A 19,511-nucleotide genomic window follows, 5' to 3' on the forward strand; every position below is an offset into this window, starting at 1 on the left:
AAGTCTTAGCTGGCTTTGGAATCTCTGGGTTAAGTAGCCGAGACGTAATTGGAAATTCATGACAACAGCAATTAAAGGCCTTCCTTCTAAGAGACTTAAAAGAGAGTCCAAGCAATTGGGCAAGGTTTGAGTTGTTTCTTTCGTCTACGACCACACCACAGGGAACGTACCGGTTCTCGTCCGATGACCGAAGTCAAGTCCTGTTGGGCGGCGTCAGTACCTGGCTGGGTGACCACCTGGGAATACGCCGTGTTGTAGACTTTTGGAGCCATTTTGGGACTGGACTCTTCAGAGAAGATTTCCATACGCCTCCACATCATTGATCCCTCTGTTTTCAAAATGTTGTCTTTTTTTTTTGGAATTATTTTTGCAGCAAGTTGACAGCATATTAGAAGATTTTCTTGTTTGATTACAGCACTGCAACACTGAGCAGCACACTGGAGGCAATCTCTTGAATGTGGCTTTGATGACTGACCATTGGAGAATCGCCCTTTTGTGATTTGAAGTCTTAGCTGGCTTTGGAATCTCTGGGTTAAGTAGCCGAGACGTAATTGGAAATTCATGACAACAGCAATTAAAGGCCTTCCTTCTAAGAGACTTAAAAGAGAGTCCAAGCAATTGGGCAAGGTTTGAGTTGTTTCTTTCGTCTACGACCACACCACAGGGAACGTACCGGTTCTCGTCCGATGACCGAAGTCAAGTCCTGTTGGGCGGCGTCAGTACCTGGCTGGGTGACCACCTGGGAATACGCCGTGTTGTAGACTTTTGGAGCCATTTTGGGACTGGACTCTTCAGAGAAGATTTCCATACGCCTCCACATCATTGATCCCTCTGTTTTCAAAATGTTGTCTTTTTTTTTTGGAATTATTTTTGCAGCAAGTTGACAGCATATTAGAAGATTTTCTTGTTTGATTACAGCACTGCAACACTGAGCAGCACACTGGAGGCAATCTCTTGAATGTGGCTTTGATGACTGACCATTGGAGAATCGCCCTTTTGTGATTTGAAGTCTTAGCTGGCTTTGGAATCTCTGGGTTAAGTAGCCGAGACGTAATTGGAAATTCATGACAACAGCAATTAAAGGCCTTCCTTCTAAGAGACTTAAAAGAGAGTCCAAGCAATTGGGCAAGGTTTGAGTTGTTTCTTTCGTCTACGACCACACCACAGGGAACGTACCGGTTCTCGTCCGATGACCGAAGTCAAGTCCTGTTGGGCGGCGTCAGTACCTGGCTGGGTGACCACCTGGGAATACGCCGTGTTGTAGACTTTTGGAGCCATTTTGGGACTGGACTCTTCAGAGAAGATTTCCATACGCCTCCACATCATTGATCCCTCTGTTTTCAAAATGTTGTCTTTTTTTTTTTGGAATTATTTTTCCAGCAAGTTGACAGCATATTAGAAGATTTTCTTGTTTGATTACAGCACTGCAACACTGAGCAGCACACTGGAGGCAATCTCTTGAATGTGGCTTTGATGACTGACCATTGGAGAATCGCCCTTTTGTGATTTGAAGTCTTAGCTGGCTTTGGAATCTCTGGGTTAAGTAGCCGAGACGTAATTGGAAATTCATGACAACAGCAATTAAAGGCCTTCCTTCTAAGAGACTTAAAAGAGAGTCCAAGCAATTGGGCAAGGTTTGAGTTGTTTCTTTCGTCTACGACCACACCACAGGGAACGTACCGGTTCTCGTCCGATGACCGAAGTCAAGTCCTGTTGGGCGGCGTCAGTACCTGGCTGGGTGACCACCTGGGAATACGCCGTGTTGTAGACTTTTGGAGCCATTTTGGGACTGGACTCTTCAGAGAAGATTTCCATACGCCTCCACATCATTGATCCCTCTGTTTTCAAAATGTTGTCTTTTTTTTTTGGAATTATTTTTGCAGCAAGTTGACAGCATATTAGAAGATTTTCTTGTTTGATTACAGCACTGCAACACTGAGCAGCACACTGGAGGCAATCTCTTGAATGTGGCTTTGATGACTGACCATTGGAGAATCGCCCTTTTGTGATTTGAAGTCTTAGCTGGCTTTGGAATCTCTGGGTTAAGTAGCCGAGACGTAATTGGAAATTCATGACAACAGCAATTAAAGGCCTTCCTTCTAAGAGACTTAAAAGAGAGTCCAAGCAATTGGGCAAGGTTTGAGTTGTTTCTTTCGTCTACGACCACACCACAGGGAACGTACCGGTTCTCGTCCGATGACCGAAGTCAAGTCCTGTTGGGCGGCGTCAGTACCTGGCTGGGTGACCACCTGGGAATACGCCGTGTTGTAGACTTTTGGAGCCATTTTGGGACTGGACTCTTCAGAGAAGATTTCCATACGCCTCCACATCATTGATCCCTCTGTTTTCAAAATGTTGTCTTTTTTTTTTGGAATTATTTTTGCAGCAAGTTGACAGCATATTAGAAGATTTTCTTGTTTGATTACAGCACTGCAACACTGAGCAGCACACTGGAGGCAATCTCTTGAATGTGGCTTTGATGACTGACCATTGGAGAATCGCCCTTTTGTGATTTGAAGTCTTAGCTGGCTTTGGAATCTCTGGGTTAAGTAGCCGAGACGTAATTGGAAATTCATGACAACAGCAATTAAAGGCCTTCCTTCTAAGAGACTTAAAAGAGAGTCCAAGCAATTGGGCAAGGTTTGAGTTGTTTCTTTCGTCTACGACCACACCACAGGGAACGTACCGGTTCTCGTCCGATGACCGAAGTCAAGTCCTGTTGGGCGGCGTCAGTACCTGGCTGGGTGACCACCTGGGAATACGCCGTGTTGTAGACTTTTGGAGCCATTTTGGGACTGGACTCTTCAGAGAAGATTTCCATACGCCTCCACATCATTGATCCCTCTGTTTTCAAAATGTTGTCTTTTTTTTTTGGAATTATTTTTGCAGCAAGTTGACAGCATATTAGAAGATTTTCTTGTTTGATTACAGCACTGCAACACTGAGCAGCACACTGGAGGCAATCTCTTGAATGTGGCTTTGATGACTGACCATTGGAGAATCGCCCTTTTGTGATTTGAAGTCTTAGCTGGCTTTGGAATCTCTGGGTTAAGTAGCCGAGACGTAATTGGAAATTCATGACAACAGCAATTAAAGGCCTTCCTTCTAAGAGACTTAAAAGAGAGTCCAAGCAATTGGGCAAGGTTTGAGTTGTTTCTTTCGTCTACGACCACACCACAGGGAACGTACCGGTTCTCGTCCGATGACCGAAGTCAAGTCCTGTTGGGCGGCGTCAGTACCTGGCTGGGTGACCACCTGGGAATACGCCGTGTTGTAGACTTTTGGAGCCATTTTGGGACTGGACTCTTCAGAGAAGATTTCCATACGCCTCCACATCATTGATCCCTCTGTTTTCAAAATGTTGTCTTTTTTTTTTGGAATTATTTTTGCAGCAAGTTGACAGCATATTAGAAGATTTTCTTGTTTGATTACAGCACTGCAACACTGAGCAGCACACTGGAGGCAATCTCTTGAATGTGGCTTTGATGACTGACCATTGGAGAATCGCCCTTTTGTGATTTGAAGTCTTAGCTGGCTTTGGAATCTCTGGGTTAAGTAGCCGAGACGTAATTGGAAATTCATGACAACAGCAATTAAAGGCCTTCCTTCTAAGAGACTTAAAAGAGAGTCCAAGCAATTGGGCAAGGTTTGAGTTGTTTCTTTCGTCTACGACCACACCACAGGGAACGTACCGGTTCTCGTCCGATGACCGAAGTCAAGTCCTGTTGGGCGGCGTCAGTACCTGGCTGGGTGACCACCTGGGAATACGCCGTGTTGTAGACTTTTGGAGCCATTTTGGGACTGGACTCTTCAGAGAAGATTTCCATACGCCTCCACATCATTGATCCCTCTGTTTTCAAAATGTTGTCTTTTTTTTTTGGAATTATTTTTGCAGCAAGTTGACAGCATATTAGAAGATTTTCTTGTTTGATTACAGCACTGCAACACTGAGCAGCACACTGGAGGCAATCTCTTGAATGTGGCTTTGATGACTGACCATTGGAGAATCGCCCTTTTGTGATTTGAAGTCTTAGCTGGCTTTGGAATCTCTGGGTTAAGTAGCCGAGACGTAATTGGAAATTCATGACAACAGCAATTAAAGGCCTTCCTTCTAAGAGACTTAAAAGAGAGTCCAAGCAATTGGGCAAGGTTTGAGTTGTTTCTTTCGTCTACGACCACACCACAGGGAACGTACCGGTTCTCGTCCGATGACCGAAGTCAAGTCCTGTTGGGCGGCGTCAGTACCTGGCTGGGTGACCACCTGGGAATACGCCGTGTTGTAGACTTTTGGAGCCATTTTGGGACTGGACTCTTCAGAGAAGATTTCCATACGCCTCCACATCATTGATCCCTCTGTTTTCAAAATGTTGTCTTTTTTTTTTGGAATTATTTTTGCAGCAAGTTGACAGCATATTAGAAGATTTTCTTGTTTGATTACAGCACTGCAACACTGAGCAGCACACTGGAGGCAATCTCTTGAATGTGGCTTTGATGACTGACCATTGGAGAATCGCCCTTTTGTGATTTGAAGTCTTAGCTGGCTTTGGAATCTCTGGGTTAAGTAGCCGAGACGTAATTGGAAATTCATGACAACAGCAATTAAAGGCCTTCCTTCTAAGAGACTTAAAAGAGAGTCCAAGCAATTGGGCAAGGTTTGAGTTGTTTCTTTCGTCTACGACCACACCACAGGGAACGTACCGGTTCTCGTCCGATGACCGAAGTCAAGTCCTGTTGGGCGGCGTCAGTACCTGGCTGGGTGACCACCTGGGAATACGCCGTGTTGTAGACTTTTGGAGCCATTTTGGGACTGGACTCTTCAGAGAAGATTTCCATACGCCTCCACATCATTGATCCCTCTGTTTTCAAAATGTTGTCTTTTTTTTTTGGAATTATTTTTGCAGCAAGTTGACAGCATATTAGAAGATTTTCTTGTTTGATTACAGCACTGCAACACTGAGCAGCACACTGGAGGCAATCTCTTGAATGTGGCTTTGATGACTGACCATTGGAGAATCGCCCTTTTGTGATTTGAAGTCTTAGCTGGCTTTGGAATCTCTGGGTTAAGTAGCCGAGACGTAATTGGAAATTCATGACAACAGCAATTAAAGGCCTTCCTTCTAAGAGACTTAAAAGAGAGTCCAAGCAATTGGGCAAGGTTTGAGTTGTTTCTTTCGTCTACGACCACACCACAGGGAACGTACCGGTTCTCGTCCGATGACCGAAGTCAAGTCCTGTTGGGCGGCGTCAGTACCTGGCTGGGTGACCACCTGGGAATACGCCGTGTTGTAGACTTTTGGAGCCATTTTGGGACTGGACTCTTCAGAGAAGATTTCCATACGCCTCCACATCATTGATCCCTCTGTTTTCAAAATGTTGTCTTTTTTTTTTGGAATTATTTTTGCAGCAAGTTGACAGCATATTAGAAGATTTTCTTGTTTGATTACAGCACTGCAACACTGAGCAGCACACTGGAGGCAATCTCTTGAATGTGGCTTTGATGACTGACCATTGGAGAATCGCCCTTTTGTGATTTGAAGTCTTAGCTGGCTTTGGAATCTCTGGGTTAAGTAGCCGAGACGTAATTGGAAATTCATGACAACAGCAATTAAAGGCCTTCCTTCTAAGAGACTTAAAAGAGAGTCCAAGCAATTGGGCAAGGTTTGAGTTGTTTCTTTCGTCTACGACCACACCACAGGGAACGTACCGGTTCTCGTCCGATGACCGAAGTCAAGTCCTGTTGGGCGGCGTCAGTACCTGGCTGGGTGACCACCTGGGAATACGCCGTGTTGTAGACTTTTGGAGCCATTTTGGGACTGGACTCTTCAGAGAAGATTTCCATACGCCTCCACATCATTGATCCCTCTGTTTTCAAAATGTTGTCTTTTTTTTTTGGAATTATTTTTGCAGCAAGTTGACAGCATATTAGAAGATTTTCTTGTTTGATTACAGCACTGCAACACTGAGCAGCACACTGGAGGCAATCTCTTGAATGTGGCTTTGATGACTGACCATTGGAGAATCGCCCTTTTGTGATTTGAAGTCTTAGCTGGCTTTGGAATCTCTGGGTTAAGTAGCCGAGACGTAATTGGAAATTCATGACAACAGCAATTAAAGGCCTTCCTTCTAAGAGACTTAAAAGAGAGTCCAAGCAATTGGGCAAGGTTTGAGTTGTTTCTTTCGTCTACGACCACACCACAGGGAACGTACCGGTTCTCGTCCGATGACCGAAGTCAAGTCCTGTTGGGCGGCGTCAGTACCTGGCTGGGTGACCACCTGGGAATACGCCGTGTTGTAGACTTTTGGAGCCATTTTGGGACTGGACTCTTCAGAGAAGATTTCCATACGCCTCCACATCATTGATCCCTCTGTTTTCAAAATGTTGTCTTTTTTTTTTGGAATTATTTTTGCAGCAAGTTGACAGCATATTAGAAGATTTTCTTGTTTGATTACAGCACTGCAACACTGAGCAGCACACTGGAGGCAATCTCTTGAATGTGGCTTTGATGACTGACCATTGGAGAATCGCCCTTTTGTGATTTGAAGTCTTAGCTGGCTTTGGAATCTCTGGGTTAAGTAGCCGAGACGTAATTGGAAATTCATGACAACAGCAATTAAAGGCCTTCCTTCTAAGAGACTTAAAAGAGAGTCCAAGCAATTGGGCAAGGTTTGAGTTGTTTCTTTCGTCTACGACCACACCACAGGGAACGTACCGGTTCTCGTCCGATGACCGAAGTCAAGTCCTGTTGGGCGGCGTCAGTACCTGGCTGGGTGACCACCTGGGAATACGCCGTGTTGTAGACTTTTGGAGCCATTTTGGGACTGGACTCTTCAGAGAAGATTTCCATACGCCTCCACATCATTGATCCCTCTGTTTTCAAAATGTTGTCTTTTTTTTTTGGAATTATTTTTGCAGCAAGTTGACAGCATATTAGAAGATTTTCTTGTTTGATTACAGCACTGCAACACTGAGCAGCACACTGGAGGCAATCTCTTGAATGTGGCTTTGATGACTGACCATTGGAGAATCGCCCTTTTGTGATTTGAAGTCTTAGCTGGCTTTGGAATCTCTGGGTTAAGTAGCCGAGACGTAATTGGAAATTCATGACAACAGCAATTAAAGGCCTTCCTTCTAAGAGACTTAAAAGAGAGTCCAAGCAATTGGGCAAGGTTTGAGTTGTTTCTTTCGTCTACGACCACACCACAGGGAACGTACCGGTTCTCGTCCGATGACCGAAGTCAAGTCCTGTTGGGCGGCGTCAGTACCTGGCTGGGTGACCACCTGGGAATACGCCGTGTTGTAGACTTTTGGAGCCATTTTGGGACTGGACTCTTCAGAGAAGATTTCCATACGCCTCCACATCATTGATCCCTCTGTTTTCAAAATGTTGTCTTTTTTTTTTGGAATTATTTTTGCAGCAAGTTGACAGCATATTAGAAGATTTTCTTGTTTGATTACAGCACTGCAACACTGAGCAGCACACTGGAGGCAATCTCTTGAATGTGGCTTTGATGACTGACCATTGGAGAATCGCCCTTTTGTGATTTGAAGTCTTAGCTGGCTTTGGAATCTCTGGGTTAAGTAGCCGAGACGTAATTGGAAATTCATGACAACAGCAATTAAAGGCCTTCCTTCTAAGAGACTTAAAAGAGAGTCCAAGCAATTGGGCAAGGTTTGAGTTGTTTCTTTCGTCTACGACCACACCACAGGGAACGTACCGGTTCTCGTCCGATGACCGAAGTCAAGTCCTGTTGGGCGGCGTCAGTACCTGGCTGGGTGACCACCTGGGAATACGCCGTGTTGTAGACTTTTGGAGCCATTTTGGGACTGGACTCTTCAGAGAAGATTTCCATACGCCTCCACATCATTGATCCCTCTGTTTTCAAAATGTTGTCTTTTTTTTTTGGAATTATTTTTGCAGCAAGTTGACAGCATATTAGAAGATTTTCTTGTTTGATTACAGCACTGCAACACTGAGCAGCACACTGGAGGCAATCTCTTGAATGTGGCTTTGATGACTGACCATTGGAGAATCGCCCTTTTGTGATTTGAAGTCTTAGCTGGCTTTGGAATCTCTGGGTTAAGTAGCCGAGACGTAATTGGAAATTCATGACAACAGCAATTAAAGGCCTTCCTTCTAAGAGACTTAAAAGAGAGTCCAAGCAATTGGGCAAGGTTTGAGTTGTTTCTTTCGTCTACGACCACACCACAGGGAACGTACCGGTTCTCGTCCGATGACCGAAGTCAAGTCCTGTTGGGCGGCGTCAGTACCTGGCTGGGTGACCACCTGGGAATACGCCGTGTTGTAGACTTTTGGAGCCATTTTGGGACTGGACTCTTCAGAGAAGATTTCCATACGCCTCCACATCATTGATCCCTCTGTTTTCAAAATGTTGTCTTTTTTTTTTGGAATTATTTTTGCAGCAAGTTGACAGCATATTAGAAGATTTTCTTGTTTGATTACAGCACTGCAACACTGAGCAGCACACTGGAGGCAATCTCTTGAATGTGGCTTTGATGACTGACCATTGGAGAATCGCCCTTTTGTGATTTGAAGTCTTAGCTGGCTTTGGAATCTCTGGGTTAAGTAGCCGAGACGTAATTGGAAATTCATGACAACAGCAATTAAAGGCCTTCCTTCTAAGAGACTTAAAAGAGAGTCCAAGCAATTGGGCAAGGTTTGAGTTGTTTCTTTCGTCTACGACCACACCACAGGGAACGTACCGGTTCTCGTCCGATCACCGAAGTCAAGTCCTGTTGGGCGGCGTCAGTACCTGGCTGGGTGACCACCTGGGAATACGTCGTGTTGTAGACTTTTGGAGCCATTTTGGGACTGGACTCTTCAGAGAAGATTTCCATACGCCTCCACATCATTGATCCCTCTGTTTTCAAAATGTTGTCTTTTTTTTTTGGAATTATTTTTGCAGCAAGTTGACAGCATATTAGAAGATTTTCTTGTTTGATTACAGCACTGCAACACTGAGCAGCACACTGGAGGCAATCTCTTGAATGTGGCTTTGATGACTGACCATTGGAGAATCGCCCTTTTGTGATTTGAAGTCTTAGCTGGCTTTGGAATCTCTGGGTTAAGTAGCCGAGACGTAATTGGAAATTCATGACAACAGCAATTAAAGGCCTTCCTTCTAAGAGACTTAAAAGAGAGTCCAAGCAATTGGGCAAGGTTTGAGTTGTTTCTTTCGTCTACGACCACACCACAGGGAACGTACCGGTTCTCGTCCGATGACCGAAGTCAAGTCCTGTTGGGCGGCGTCAGTACCTGGCTGGGTGACCACCTGGGAATACGCCGTGTTGTAGACTTTTGGAGCCATTTTGGGACTGGACTCTTCAGAGAAGATTTCCATACGCCTCCACATCATTGATCCCTCTGTTTTCAAAATGTTGTCTTTTTTTTTTGGAATTATTTTTGCAGCAAGTTGACAGCATATTAGAAGATTTTCTTGTTTGATTACAGCACTGCAACACTGAGCAGCACACTGGAGGCAATCTCTTGAATGTGGCTTTGATGACTGACCATTGGAGAATCGCCCTTTTGTGATTTGAAGTCTTAGCTGGCTTTGGAATCTCTGGGTTAAGTAGCCGAGACGTAATTGGAAATTCATGACAACAGCAATTAAAGGCCTTCCTTCTAAGAGACTTAAAAGAGAGTCCAAGCAATTGGGCAAGGTTTGAGTTGTTTCTTTCGTCTACGACCACACCACAGGGAACGTACCGGTTCTCGTCCGATGACCGAAGTCAAGTCCTGTTGGGCGGCGTCAGTACCTGGCTGGGTGACCACCTGGGAATACGCCGTGTTGTAGACTTTTGGAGCCATTTTGGGACTGGACTCTTCAGAGAAGATTTCCATACGCCTCCACATCATTGATCCCTCTGTTTTCAAAATGTTGTCTTTTTTTTTTGGAATTATTTTTGCAGCAAGTTGACAGCATATTAGAAGATTTTCTTGTTTGATTACAGCACTGCAACACTGAGCAGCACACTGGAGGCAATCTCTTGAATGTGGCTTTGATGACTGACCATTGGAGAATCGCCCTTTTGTGATTTGAAGTCTTAGCTGGCTTTGGAATCTCTGGGTTAAGTAGCCGAGACGTAATTGGAAATTCATGACAACAGCAATTAAAGGCCTTCCTTCTAAGAGACTTAAAAGAGAGTCCAAGCAATTGGGCAAGGTTTGAGTTGTTTCTTTCGTCTACGACCACACCACAGGGAACGTACCGGTTCTCGTCCGATGACCGAAGTCAAGTCCTGTTGGGCGGCGTCAGTACCTGGCTGGGTGACCACCTGGGAATACGCCGTGTTGTAGACTTTTGGAGCCATTTTGGGACTGGACTCTTCAGAGAAGATTTCCATACGCCTCCACATCATTGATCCCTCTGTTTTCAAAATGTTGTCTTTTTTTTTTGGAATTATTTTTGCAGCAAGTTGACAGCATATTAGAAGATTTTCTTGTTTGATTACAGCACTGCAACACTGAGCAGCACACTGGAGGCAATCTCTTGAATGTGGCTTTGATGACTGACCATTGGAGAATCGCCCTTTTGTGATTTGAAGTCTTAGCTGGCTTTGGAATCTCTGGGTTAAGTAGCCGAGAGGTAATTGGAAATTCATGACAACAGCAATTAAAGGCCTTCCTTCTAAGAGACTTAAAAGAGAGTCCAAGCAATTGGGCAAGGTTTGAGTTGTTTCTTTCGTCTACGACCACACCACAGGGAACGTACCGGTTCTCGTCCGATGACCGAAGTCAAGTCCTGTTGGGCGGCGTCAGTACCTGGCTGGGTGACCACCTGGGAATACGCCGTGTTGTAGACTTTTGGAGCCATTTTGGGACTGGACTCTTCAGAGAAGATTTCCATACGCCTCCACATCATTGATCCCTCTGTTTTCAAAATGTTGTCTTTTTTTTTTGGAATTATTTTTGCAGCAAGTTGACAGCATATTAGAAGATTTTCTTGTTTGATTACAGCACTGCAACACTGAGCAGCACACTGGAGGCAATCTCTTGAATGTGGCTTTGATGACTGACCATTGGAGAATCGCCCTTTTGTGATTTGAAGTCTTAGCTGGCTTTGGAATCTCTGGGTTAAGTAGCCGAGACGTAATTGGAAATTCATGACAACAGCAATTAAAGGCCTTCCTTCTAAGAGACTTAAAAGAGAGTCCAAGCAATTGGGCAAGGTTTGAGTTGTTTCTTTCGTCTACGACCACACCACAGGGAACGTACCGGTTCTCGTCCGATGACCGAAGTCAAGTCCTGTTGGGCGGCGTCAGTACCTGGCTGGGTGACCACCTGGGAATACGCCGTGTTGTAGACTTTTGGAGCCATTTTGGGACTGGACTCTTCAGAGAAGATTTCCATACGCCTCCACATCATTGATCCCTCTGTTTTCAAAATGTTGTCTTTTTTTTTGGAATTATTTTTGCAGCAAGTTGACAGCATATTAGAAGATTTTCTTGTTTGATTACAGCACTGCAACACTGAGCAGCACACTGGAGGCAATCTCTTGAATGTGGCTTTGATGACTGACCATTGGAGAATCGCCCTTTTGTGATTTGAAGTCTTAGCTGGCTTTGGAATCTCTGGGTTAAGTAGCCGAGACGTAATTGGAAATTCATGACAACAGCAATTAAAGGCCTTCCTTCTAAGAGACTTAAAAGAGAGTCCAAGCAATTGGGCAAGGTTTGAGTTGTTTCTTTCGTCTACGACCACACCACAGGGAACGTACCGGTTCTCGTCCGATGACCGAAGTCAAGTCCTGTTGGGCGGCGTCAGTACCTGGCTGGGTGACCACCTGGGAATACGCCGTGTTGTAGACTTTTGGAGCCATTTTGGGACTGGACTCTTCAGAGAAGATTTCCATACGCCTCCACATCATTGATCCCTCTGTTTTCAAAATGTTGTCTTTTTTTTTTGGAATTATTTTTGCAGCAAGTTGACAGCATATTAGAAGATTTTCTTGTTTGATTACAGCACTGCAACACTGAGCAGCACACTGGAGGCAATCTCTTGAATGTGGCTTTGATGACTGACCATTGGAGAATCGCCCTTTTGTGATTTGAAGTCTTAGCTGGCTTTGGAATCTCTGGGTTAAGTAGCCGAGAGGTAATTGGAAATTCATGACAACAGCAATTAAAGGCCTTCCTTCTAAGAGACTTAAAAGAGAGTCCAAGCAATTGGGCAAGGTTTGAGTTGTTTCTTTCGTCTACGACCACACCACAGGGAACGTACCGGTTCTCGTCCGATCACCGAAGTCAAGTCCTGTTGGGCGGCGTCAGTACCTGGCTGGGTGACCACCTGGGAATACGCCGTGTTGTAGACTTTTGGAGCCATTTTGGGACTGGACTCTTCAGAGAAGATTTCCATACGCCTCCACATCATTGATCCCTCTGTTTTCAAAATGTTGTCTTTTTTTTTTGGAATTATTTTTGCAGCAAGTTGACAGCATATTAGAAGATTTTCTTGTTTGATTACAGCACTGCAACACTGAGCAGCACACTGGAGGCAATCTCTTGAATGTGGCTTTGATGACTGACCATTGGAGAATCGCCCTTTTGTGATTTGAAGTCTTAGCTGGCTTTGGAATCTCTGGGTTAAGTAGCCGAGACGTAATTGGAAATTCATGACAACAGCAATTAAAGGCCTTCCTTCTAAGAGACTTAAAAGAGAGTCCAAGCAATTGGGCAAGGTTTGAGTTGTTTCTTTCGTCTACGACCACACCACAGGGAACGTACCGGTTCTCGTCCGATGACCGAAGTCAAGTCCTGTTGGGCGGCGTCAGTACCTGGCTGGGTGACCACCTGGGAATACGCCGTGTTGTAGACTTTTGGAGCCATTTTGGGACTGGACTCTTCAGAGAAGATTTCCATACGCCTCCACATCATTGATCCCTCTGTTTTCAAAATGTTGTCTTTTTTTTTGGAATTATTTTTGCAGCAAGTTGACAGCATATTAGAAGATTTTCTTGTTTGATTACAGCACTGCAACACTGAGCAGCACACTGGAGGCAATCTCTTGAATGTGGCTTTGATGACTGACCATTGGAGAATCGCCCTTTTGTGATTTGAAGTCTTAGCTGGCTTTGGAATCTCTGGGTTAAGTAGCCGAGAGGTAATTGGAAATTCATGACAACAGCAATTAAAGGCCTTCCTTCTAAGAGACTTAAAAGAGAGTCCAAGCAATTGGGCAAGGTTTGAGTTGTTTCTTTCGTCTACGACCACACCACAGGGAACGTACCGGTTCTCGTCCGATGACCGAAGTCAAGTCCTGTTGGGCGGCGTCAGTACCTGGCTGGGTGACCACCTGGGAATACGCCGTGTTGTAGACTTTTGGAGCCATTTTGGGACTGGACTCTTCAGAGAAGATTTCCATACGCCTCCACATCATTGATCCCTCTGTTTTCAAAATGTTGTCTTTTTTTTTTGGAATTATTTTTCCAGCAAGTTGACAGCATATTAGAAGATTTTCTTGTTTGATTACAGCACTGCAACACTGAGCAGCACACTGGAGGCAATCTCTTGAATGTGGCTTTGATGACTGACCATTGGAGAATCGCCCTTTTGTGATTTGAAGTCTTAGCTGGCTTTGGAATCTCTGGGTTAAGTAGCCGAGACGTAATTGGAAATTCATGACAACAGCAATTAAAGGCCTTCCTTCTAAGAGACTTAAAAGAGAGTCCAAGCAATTGGGCAAGGTTTGAGTTGTTTCTTTCGTCTACGACCACACCACAGGGAACGTACCGGTTCTCGTCCGATGACCGAAGTCAAGTCCTGTTGGGCGGCGTCAGTACCTGGCTGGGTGACCACCTGGGAATACGCCGTGTTGTAGACTTTTGGAGCCATTTTGGGACTGGACTCTTCAGAGAAGATTTCCATACGCCTCCACATCATTGATCCCTCTGTTTTCAAAATGTTGTCTTTTTTTTTTGGAATTATTTTTGCAGCAAGTTGACAGCATATTAGAAGATTTTCTTGTTTGATTACAGCACTGCAACACTGAGCAGCACACTGGAGGCAATCTCTTGAATGTGGCTTTGATGACTGACCATTGGAGAATCGCCCTTTTGTGATTTGAAGTCTTAGCTGGCTTTGGAATCTCTGGGTTAAGTAGCCGAGACGTAATTGGAAATTCATGACAACAGCAATTAAAGGCCTTCCTTCTAAGAGACTTAAAAGAGAGTCCAAGCAATTGGGCAAGGTTTGAGTTGTTTCTTTCGTCTACGACCACACCACAGGGAACGTACCGGTTCTCGTCCGATGACCGAAGTCAAGTCCTGTTGGGCGGCGTCAGTACCTGGCTGGGTGACCACCTGGGAATACGCCGTGTTGTAGACTTTTGGAGCCATTTTGGGACTGGACTCTTCAGAGAAGATTTCCATACGCCTCCACATCATTGATCCCTCTGTTTTCAAAATGTTGTCTTTTTTTTTTGGAATTATTTTTGCAGCAAGTTGACAGCATATTAGAAGATTTTCTTGTTTGATTACAGCACTGCAACACTGAGCAGCACACTGGAGGCAATCTCTTGAATGTGGCTTTGATGACTGACCATTGGAGAATCGCCCTTTTGTGATTTGAAGTCTTAGCTGGCTTTGGAATCTCTGGGTTAAGTAGCCGAGACGTAATTGGAAATTCATGACAACAGCAATTAAAGGCCTTCCTTCTAAGAGACTTAAAAGAGAGTCCAAGCAATTGGGCAAGGTTTGAGTTGTTTCTTTCGTCTACGACCACACCACAGGGAACGTAGCGGTTCTCGTCCGATGACCGAAGTCAAGTCCTGTTGGGCGGCGTCAGTACCTGGCTGGGTGACCACCTGGGAATACGCCGTGTTGTAGACTTTTGGAGCCATTTTGGGACTGGACTCTTCAGAGAAGATTTCCATACGCCTCCACATCATTGATCCCTCTGTTTTCAAAATGTTGTCTTTTTTTTTTGGAATTATTTTTGCAGCAAGTTGACAGCATATTAGAAGATTTTCTTGTTTGATTACAGCACTGCAACACTGAGCAGCACACTGGAGGCAATCTCTTGAATGTGGCTTTGATGACTGACCATTGGAGAATCGCCCTTTTGTGATTTGAAGTCTTAGCTGGCTTTGGAATCTCTGGGTTAAGTAGCCGAGACGTAATTGGAAATTCATGACAACAGCAATTAAAGGCCTTCCTTCTAAGAGACTTAAAAGAGAGTCCAAGCAATTGGGCAAGGTTTGAGTTGTTTCTTTCGTCTACGACCACACCACAGGGAACGTACCGGTTCTCGTCCGATGACCGAAGTCAAGTCCTGTTGGGCGGCGTCAGTACCTGGCTGGGTGACCACCTGGGAATACGCCGTGTTGTAGACTTTTGGAGCCATTTTGGGACTGGACTCTTCAGAGAAGATTTCCATACGCCTCCACATCATTGATCCCTCTGTTTTCAAAATGTTGTCTTTTTTTTTTGGAATTATTTTTGCAGCAAGTTGACAGCATATTAGAAGATTTTCTTGTTTGATTACAGCACTGCAACACTGAGCAGCACACTGGAGGCAATCTCTTGAATGTGGCTTTGATGACTGACCATTGGAGAATCGCCCTTTTGTGATTTGAAGTCTTAGCTGGCTTTGGAATCTCTGGGTTAAGTAGCCGAGACGTAATTGGAAATTCATGACAACAGCAATTAAAGGCCTTCCTTCTAAGAGACTTAAAAGAGAGTCCAAGCAATTGGGCAAGGTTTGAGTTGTTTCTTTCGTCTACGACCACACCACAGGGAACGTACCGGTTCTCGTCCGATGACCGAAGTCAAGTCCTGTTGGGCGGCGTCAGTACCTGGCTGGGTGACCACCTGGGAATACGCCGTGTTGTAGACTTTTGGAGCCATTTTGGGACTGGACTCTTCAGAGAAGATTTCCATACGCCTCCACATCATTGATCCCTCTGTTTTCAAAATGTTGTCTTTTTTTTTTGGAATTATTTTTGCAGCAAGTTGACAGCATATTAGAAGATTTTCTTGTTTGATTACAGCACTGCAACACTGAGCAGCACACTGGAGGCAATCTCTTGAATGTGGCTTTGATGACTGACCATTGGAGAATCGCCCTTTTGTGATTTGAAGTCTTAGCTGGCTTTGGAATCTCTGGGTTAAGTAGCCGAGACGTAATTGGAAATTCATGACAACAGCAATTAAAGGCCTTCCTTCTAAGAGACTTAAAAGAGAGTCCAAGCAATTGGGCAAGGTTTGAGTTGTTTCTTTCGTCTACGACCACACCACAGGGAACGTACCGGTTCTCGTCCGATGACCGAAGTCAAGTCCTGTTGGGCGGCGTCAGTACCTGGCTGGGTGACCACCTGGGAATACGCCGTGTTGTAGACTTTTGGAGCCATTTTGGGACTGGACTCTTCAGAGAAGATTTCCATACGCCTCCACATCATTGATCCCTCTGTTTTCAAAATGTTGTCTTTTTTTTTTGGAATTATTTTTGCAGCAAGTTGACAGCATATTAGAAGATTTTCTTGTTTGATTACAGCACTGCAACACTGAGCAGCACACTGGAGGCAATCTCTTGAATGTGGCTTTGATGACTGACCATTGGAGAATCGCCCTTTTGTGATTTGAAGTCTTAGCTGGCTTTGGAATCTCTGGGTTAAGTAGCCGAGACGTAATTGGAAATTCATGACAACAGCAATTAAAGGCCTTCCTTCTAAGAGACTTAAAAGAGAGTCCAAGCAATTGGGCAAGGTTTGAGTTGTTTCTTTCGTCTACGACCACACCACAGGGAACGTACCGGTTCTCGTCCGATGACCGAAGTCAAGTCCTGTTGGGCGGCGTCAGTACCTGGCTGGGTGACCACCTGGGAATACGCCGTGTTGTAGACTTTTGGAGCCATTTTGGGACTGGACTCTTCAGAGAAGATTTCCATACGCCTCCACATCATTGATCCCTCTGTTTTCAAAATGTTGTCTTTTTTTTTTGGAATTATTTTTGCAGCAAGTTGACAGCATATTAGAAGATTTTCTTGTTTGATTACAGCACTGCAACACTGAGCAGCACACTGGAGGCAATCTCTTGAATGTGGCTTTGATGACTGACCATTGGAGAATCGCCCTTTTGTGATTTGAAGTCTTAGCTGGCTTTGGAATCTCTGGGTTAAGTAGCCGAGACGTAATTGGAAATTCATGACAACAGCAATTAAAGGCCTTCCTTCTAAGAGACTTAAAAGAGAGTCCAAGCAATTGGGCAAGGTTTGAGTTGTTTCTTTCGTCTACGACCACACCACAGGGAACGTACCGGTTCTCGTCCGATGACCGAAGTCAAGTCCTGTTGGGCGGCGTCAGTACCTGGCTGGGTGACCACCTGGGAATACGCCGTGTTGTAGACTTTTGGAGCCATTTTGGGACTGGACTCTTCAGAGAAGATTTCCATACGCCTCCACATCATTGATCCCTCTGTTTTCAAAATGTTGTCTTTTTTTTTTGGAATTATTTTTGCAGCAAGTTGACAGCATATTAGAAGATTTTCTTGTTTGATTACAGCACTGCAACACTGAGCAGCACACTGGAGGCAATCTCTTGAATGTGGCTTTGATGACTGACCATTGGAGAATCGCCCTTTTGTGATTTGAAGTCTTAGCTGGCTTTGGAATCTCTGGGTTAAGTAGCCGAGAGGTAATTGGAAATTCATGACAACAGCAATTAAAGGCCTTCCTTCTAAGAGACTTAAAAGAGAGTCCAAGCAATTGGGCAAGGTTTGAGTTGTTTCTTTCGTCTACGACCACACCACAGGGAACGTACCGGTTCTCGTCCGATCACCGAAGTCAAGTCCTGTTGGGCGGCGTCAGTACCTGGCTGGGTGACCACCTGGGAATACGCCGTGTTGTAGACTTTTGGAGCCATTTTGGGACTGGACTCTTCAGAGAAGATTTCCATACGCCTCCACATCATTGATCCCTCTGTTTTCAAAATGTTGTCTTTTTTTTTTGGAATTATTTTTGCAGCAAGTTGACAGCATATTAGAAGATTTTCTTGTTTGATTACAGCACTGCAACACTGAGCAGCACACTGGAGGCAATCTCTTGAATGTGGCTTTGATGACTGACCATTGGAGAATCGCCCTTTTGTGATTTGAAGTCTTAGCTGGCTTTGGAATCTCTGGGTTAAGTAGCCGAGACGTAATTGGAAATTCATGACAACAGCAATTAAAGGCCTTCCTTCTAAGAGACTTAAAAGAGAGTCCAAGCAATTGGGCAAGGTTTGAGTTGTTTCTTTCGTCTACGACCACACCACAGGGAACGTACCGGTTCTCGTCCGATGACCGAAGTCAAGTCCTGTTGGGCGGCGTCAGTACCTGGCTGGGTGACCACCTGGGAATACGCCGTGTTGTAGACTTTTGGAGCCATTTTGGGACTGGACTCTTCAGAGAAGATTTCCATACGCCTCCACATCATTGATCCCTCTGTTTTCAAAATGTTGTCTTTTTTTTTTGGAATTATTTTTGCAGCAAGTTGACAGCATATTAGAAGATTTTCTTGTTTGATTACAGCACTGCAACACTGAGCAGCACACTGGAGGCAATCTCTTGAATGTGGCTTTGATGACTGACCATTGGAGAATCGCCCTTTTGTGATTTGAAGTCTTAGCTGGCTTTGGAATCTCTGGGTTAAGTAGCCGAGACGTAATTGGAAATTCATGACAACAGCAATTAAAGGCCTTCCTTCTAAGAGACTTAAAAGAGAGTCCAAGCAATTGGGCAAGGTTTGAGTTGTTTCTTTCGTCTACGACCACACCACAGGGAACGTACCGGTTCTCGTCCGATGACCGAAGTCAAGTCCTGTTGGGCGGCGTCAGTACCTGGCTGGGTGACCACCTGGGAATACGCCGTGTTGTAGACTTTTGGAGCCATTTTGGGACTGGACTCTTCAGAGAAGATTTCCATACGCCTCCACATCATTGATCCCTCTGTTTTCAAAATGTTGTCTTGTTTTTTTGGAATTATTTTTGCAGCAAGTTGACAGCATATTAGAAGATTTTCTTGTTTGATTACAGCACTGCAACACTGAGCAGCACACTGGAGGCAATCTCTTGAATGTGGCTTTGATGACTGACCATTGGAGAATCGCCCTTTTGTGATTTGAAGTCTTAGCTGGCTTTGGAATCTCTGGGTTAAGTAGCCGAGACGTAATTGGAAATTCATGACAACAGCAATTAAAGGCCTTCCTTCTAAGAGACTTAAAAGAGAGTCCAAGCAATTGGGCAAGGTTTGAGTTGTTTCTTTCGTCTACGACCACACCACAGGGAACGTACCGGTTCTCGTCCGATGACCGAAGTCAAGTCCTGTTGGACGGCGTCAGTACCTGGCTGGGTGACCACCTGGGAATACGCCGTGTTGTAGACTTTTGGAGCCATTTTGGGACTGGACTCTTCAGAGAAGATTTCCATACGCCTCCACATCATTGATCCCTCTGTTTTCAAAATGTTGTCTTTTTTTTTTGGAATTATTTTTGCAGCAAGTTGACAGCATATTAGAAGATT

General features: G+C 44.7%; 3 non-coding genes and 36 pseudogenes across 3 annotated transcripts; all 39 read left to right on the plus strand.

Moving 5' to 3' along the window:
* The first annotated feature begins 142 nt into the window (after positions 1 to 142).
* LOC149100533 (5S ribosomal RNA) lies at positions 143 to 261 on the plus strand (annotated as a pseudogene).
* A 384-nt stretch (positions 262 to 645) lies between these two features.
* Positions 646 to 764, plus strand: LOC149100534 (5S ribosomal RNA; annotated as a pseudogene).
* A 384-nt stretch (positions 765 to 1,148) lies between these two features.
* Positions 1,149 to 1,267, plus strand: LOC149100535 (5S ribosomal RNA; annotated as a pseudogene).
* A 385-nt stretch (positions 1,268 to 1,652) lies between these two features.
* On the plus strand, positions 1,653 to 1,771 carry LOC149100536 (5S ribosomal RNA; annotated as a pseudogene).
* Positions 1,772 to 2,155: 384 nt separating this feature from the next.
* LOC149100537 (5S ribosomal RNA) lies at positions 2,156 to 2,274 on the plus strand (annotated as a pseudogene).
* A 384-nt stretch (positions 2,275 to 2,658) lies between these two features.
* On the plus strand, positions 2,659 to 2,777 carry LOC149100538 (5S ribosomal RNA; annotated as a pseudogene).
* Positions 2,778 to 3,161: 384 nt separating this feature from the next.
* LOC149100539 (5S ribosomal RNA) lies at positions 3,162 to 3,280 on the plus strand (annotated as a pseudogene).
* A 384-nt stretch (positions 3,281 to 3,664) lies between these two features.
* On the plus strand, positions 3,665 to 3,783 carry LOC149100540 (5S ribosomal RNA; annotated as a pseudogene).
* Positions 3,784 to 4,167: 384 nt separating this feature from the next.
* On the plus strand, positions 4,168 to 4,286 carry LOC149100541 (5S ribosomal RNA; annotated as a pseudogene).
* Positions 4,287 to 4,670: 384 nt separating this feature from the next.
* On the plus strand, positions 4,671 to 4,789 carry LOC149100542 (5S ribosomal RNA; annotated as a pseudogene).
* Positions 4,790 to 5,173: 384 nt separating this feature from the next.
* LOC149100543 (5S ribosomal RNA) lies at positions 5,174 to 5,292 on the plus strand (annotated as a pseudogene).
* Positions 5,293 to 5,676: 384 nt separating this feature from the next.
* Positions 5,677 to 5,795, plus strand: LOC149100544 (5S ribosomal RNA; annotated as a pseudogene).
* Positions 5,796 to 6,179: 384 nt separating this feature from the next.
* LOC149100545 (5S ribosomal RNA) lies at positions 6,180 to 6,298 on the plus strand (annotated as a pseudogene).
* A 384-nt stretch (positions 6,299 to 6,682) lies between these two features.
* Positions 6,683 to 6,801, plus strand: LOC149100546 (5S ribosomal RNA; annotated as a pseudogene).
* A 384-nt stretch (positions 6,802 to 7,185) lies between these two features.
* Positions 7,186 to 7,304, plus strand: LOC149100547 (5S ribosomal RNA; annotated as a pseudogene).
* Positions 7,305 to 7,688: 384 nt separating this feature from the next.
* LOC149100548 (5S ribosomal RNA) lies at positions 7,689 to 7,807 on the plus strand (annotated as a pseudogene).
* A 384-nt stretch (positions 7,808 to 8,191) lies between these two features.
* Positions 8,192 to 8,310, plus strand: LOC149100549 (5S ribosomal RNA; annotated as a pseudogene).
* Positions 8,311 to 8,694: 384 nt separating this feature from the next.
* LOC149100550 (5S ribosomal RNA) lies at positions 8,695 to 8,813 on the plus strand. The gene has a single exon (XR_016203190.1). It is a non-coding gene; the product is annotated as a 5S ribosomal RNA (ribosomal RNA).
* Positions 8,814 to 9,197: 384 nt separating this feature from the next.
* LOC149100551 (5S ribosomal RNA) lies at positions 9,198 to 9,316 on the plus strand (annotated as a pseudogene).
* A 384-nt stretch (positions 9,317 to 9,700) lies between these two features.
* Positions 9,701 to 9,819, plus strand: LOC149100552 (5S ribosomal RNA; annotated as a pseudogene).
* A 384-nt stretch (positions 9,820 to 10,203) lies between these two features.
* On the plus strand, positions 10,204 to 10,322 carry LOC149100553 (5S ribosomal RNA; annotated as a pseudogene).
* Positions 10,323 to 10,706: 384 nt separating this feature from the next.
* On the plus strand, positions 10,707 to 10,825 carry LOC149100554 (5S ribosomal RNA; annotated as a pseudogene).
* A 384-nt stretch (positions 10,826 to 11,209) lies between these two features.
* On the plus strand, positions 11,210 to 11,328 carry LOC149100555 (5S ribosomal RNA; annotated as a pseudogene).
* A 383-nt stretch (positions 11,329 to 11,711) lies between these two features.
* On the plus strand, positions 11,712 to 11,830 carry LOC149100556 (5S ribosomal RNA; annotated as a pseudogene).
* Positions 11,831 to 12,214: 384 nt separating this feature from the next.
* Positions 12,215 to 12,333, plus strand: LOC149100557 (5S ribosomal RNA). Its single transcript, XR_016203286.1, has one exon. It is a non-coding gene; the product is annotated as a 5S ribosomal RNA (ribosomal RNA).
* A 384-nt stretch (positions 12,334 to 12,717) lies between these two features.
* LOC149100558 (5S ribosomal RNA) lies at positions 12,718 to 12,836 on the plus strand (annotated as a pseudogene).
* A 383-nt stretch (positions 12,837 to 13,219) lies between these two features.
* LOC149100559 (5S ribosomal RNA) lies at positions 13,220 to 13,338 on the plus strand (annotated as a pseudogene).
* A 384-nt stretch (positions 13,339 to 13,722) lies between these two features.
* On the plus strand, positions 13,723 to 13,841 carry LOC149100560 (5S ribosomal RNA; annotated as a pseudogene).
* A 384-nt stretch (positions 13,842 to 14,225) lies between these two features.
* On the plus strand, positions 14,226 to 14,344 carry LOC149100561 (5S ribosomal RNA; annotated as a pseudogene).
* Positions 14,345 to 14,728: 384 nt separating this feature from the next.
* LOC149100562 (5S ribosomal RNA) lies at positions 14,729 to 14,847 on the plus strand (annotated as a pseudogene).
* Positions 14,848 to 15,231: 384 nt separating this feature from the next.
* On the plus strand, positions 15,232 to 15,350 carry LOC149100563 (5S ribosomal RNA; annotated as a pseudogene).
* A 384-nt stretch (positions 15,351 to 15,734) lies between these two features.
* LOC149100564 (5S ribosomal RNA) lies at positions 15,735 to 15,853 on the plus strand (annotated as a pseudogene).
* A 384-nt stretch (positions 15,854 to 16,237) lies between these two features.
* On the plus strand, positions 16,238 to 16,356 carry LOC149100565 (5S ribosomal RNA; annotated as a pseudogene).
* Positions 16,357 to 16,740: 384 nt separating this feature from the next.
* LOC149100566 (5S ribosomal RNA) lies at positions 16,741 to 16,859 on the plus strand (annotated as a pseudogene).
* Positions 16,860 to 17,243: 384 nt separating this feature from the next.
* Positions 17,244 to 17,362, plus strand: LOC149100567 (5S ribosomal RNA; annotated as a pseudogene).
* A 384-nt stretch (positions 17,363 to 17,746) lies between these two features.
* LOC149100568 (5S ribosomal RNA) lies at positions 17,747 to 17,865 on the plus strand. The gene has a single exon (XR_016203287.1). It is a non-coding gene; the product is annotated as a 5S ribosomal RNA (ribosomal RNA).
* A 384-nt stretch (positions 17,866 to 18,249) lies between these two features.
* On the plus strand, positions 18,250 to 18,368 carry LOC149100569 (5S ribosomal RNA; annotated as a pseudogene).
* A 384-nt stretch (positions 18,369 to 18,752) lies between these two features.
* Positions 18,753 to 18,871, plus strand: LOC149100570 (5S ribosomal RNA; annotated as a pseudogene).
* A 384-nt stretch (positions 18,872 to 19,255) lies between these two features.
* LOC149100571 (5S ribosomal RNA) lies at positions 19,256 to 19,374 on the plus strand (annotated as a pseudogene).
* Positions 19,375 to 19,511: the final 137 nt, after the last annotated feature.

The sequence above is a fragment of the Orbicella faveolata genome, unplaced genomic scaffold (assembly GCF_042242905.1).
Source record: "Orbicella faveolata isolate gen_17 unplaced genomic scaffold, um_ofav_v1 contig_4, whole genome shotgun sequence".
Taxonomy (NCBI): Eukaryota; Metazoa; Cnidaria; class Anthozoa; order Scleractinia; family Merulinidae; genus Orbicella; species Orbicella faveolata.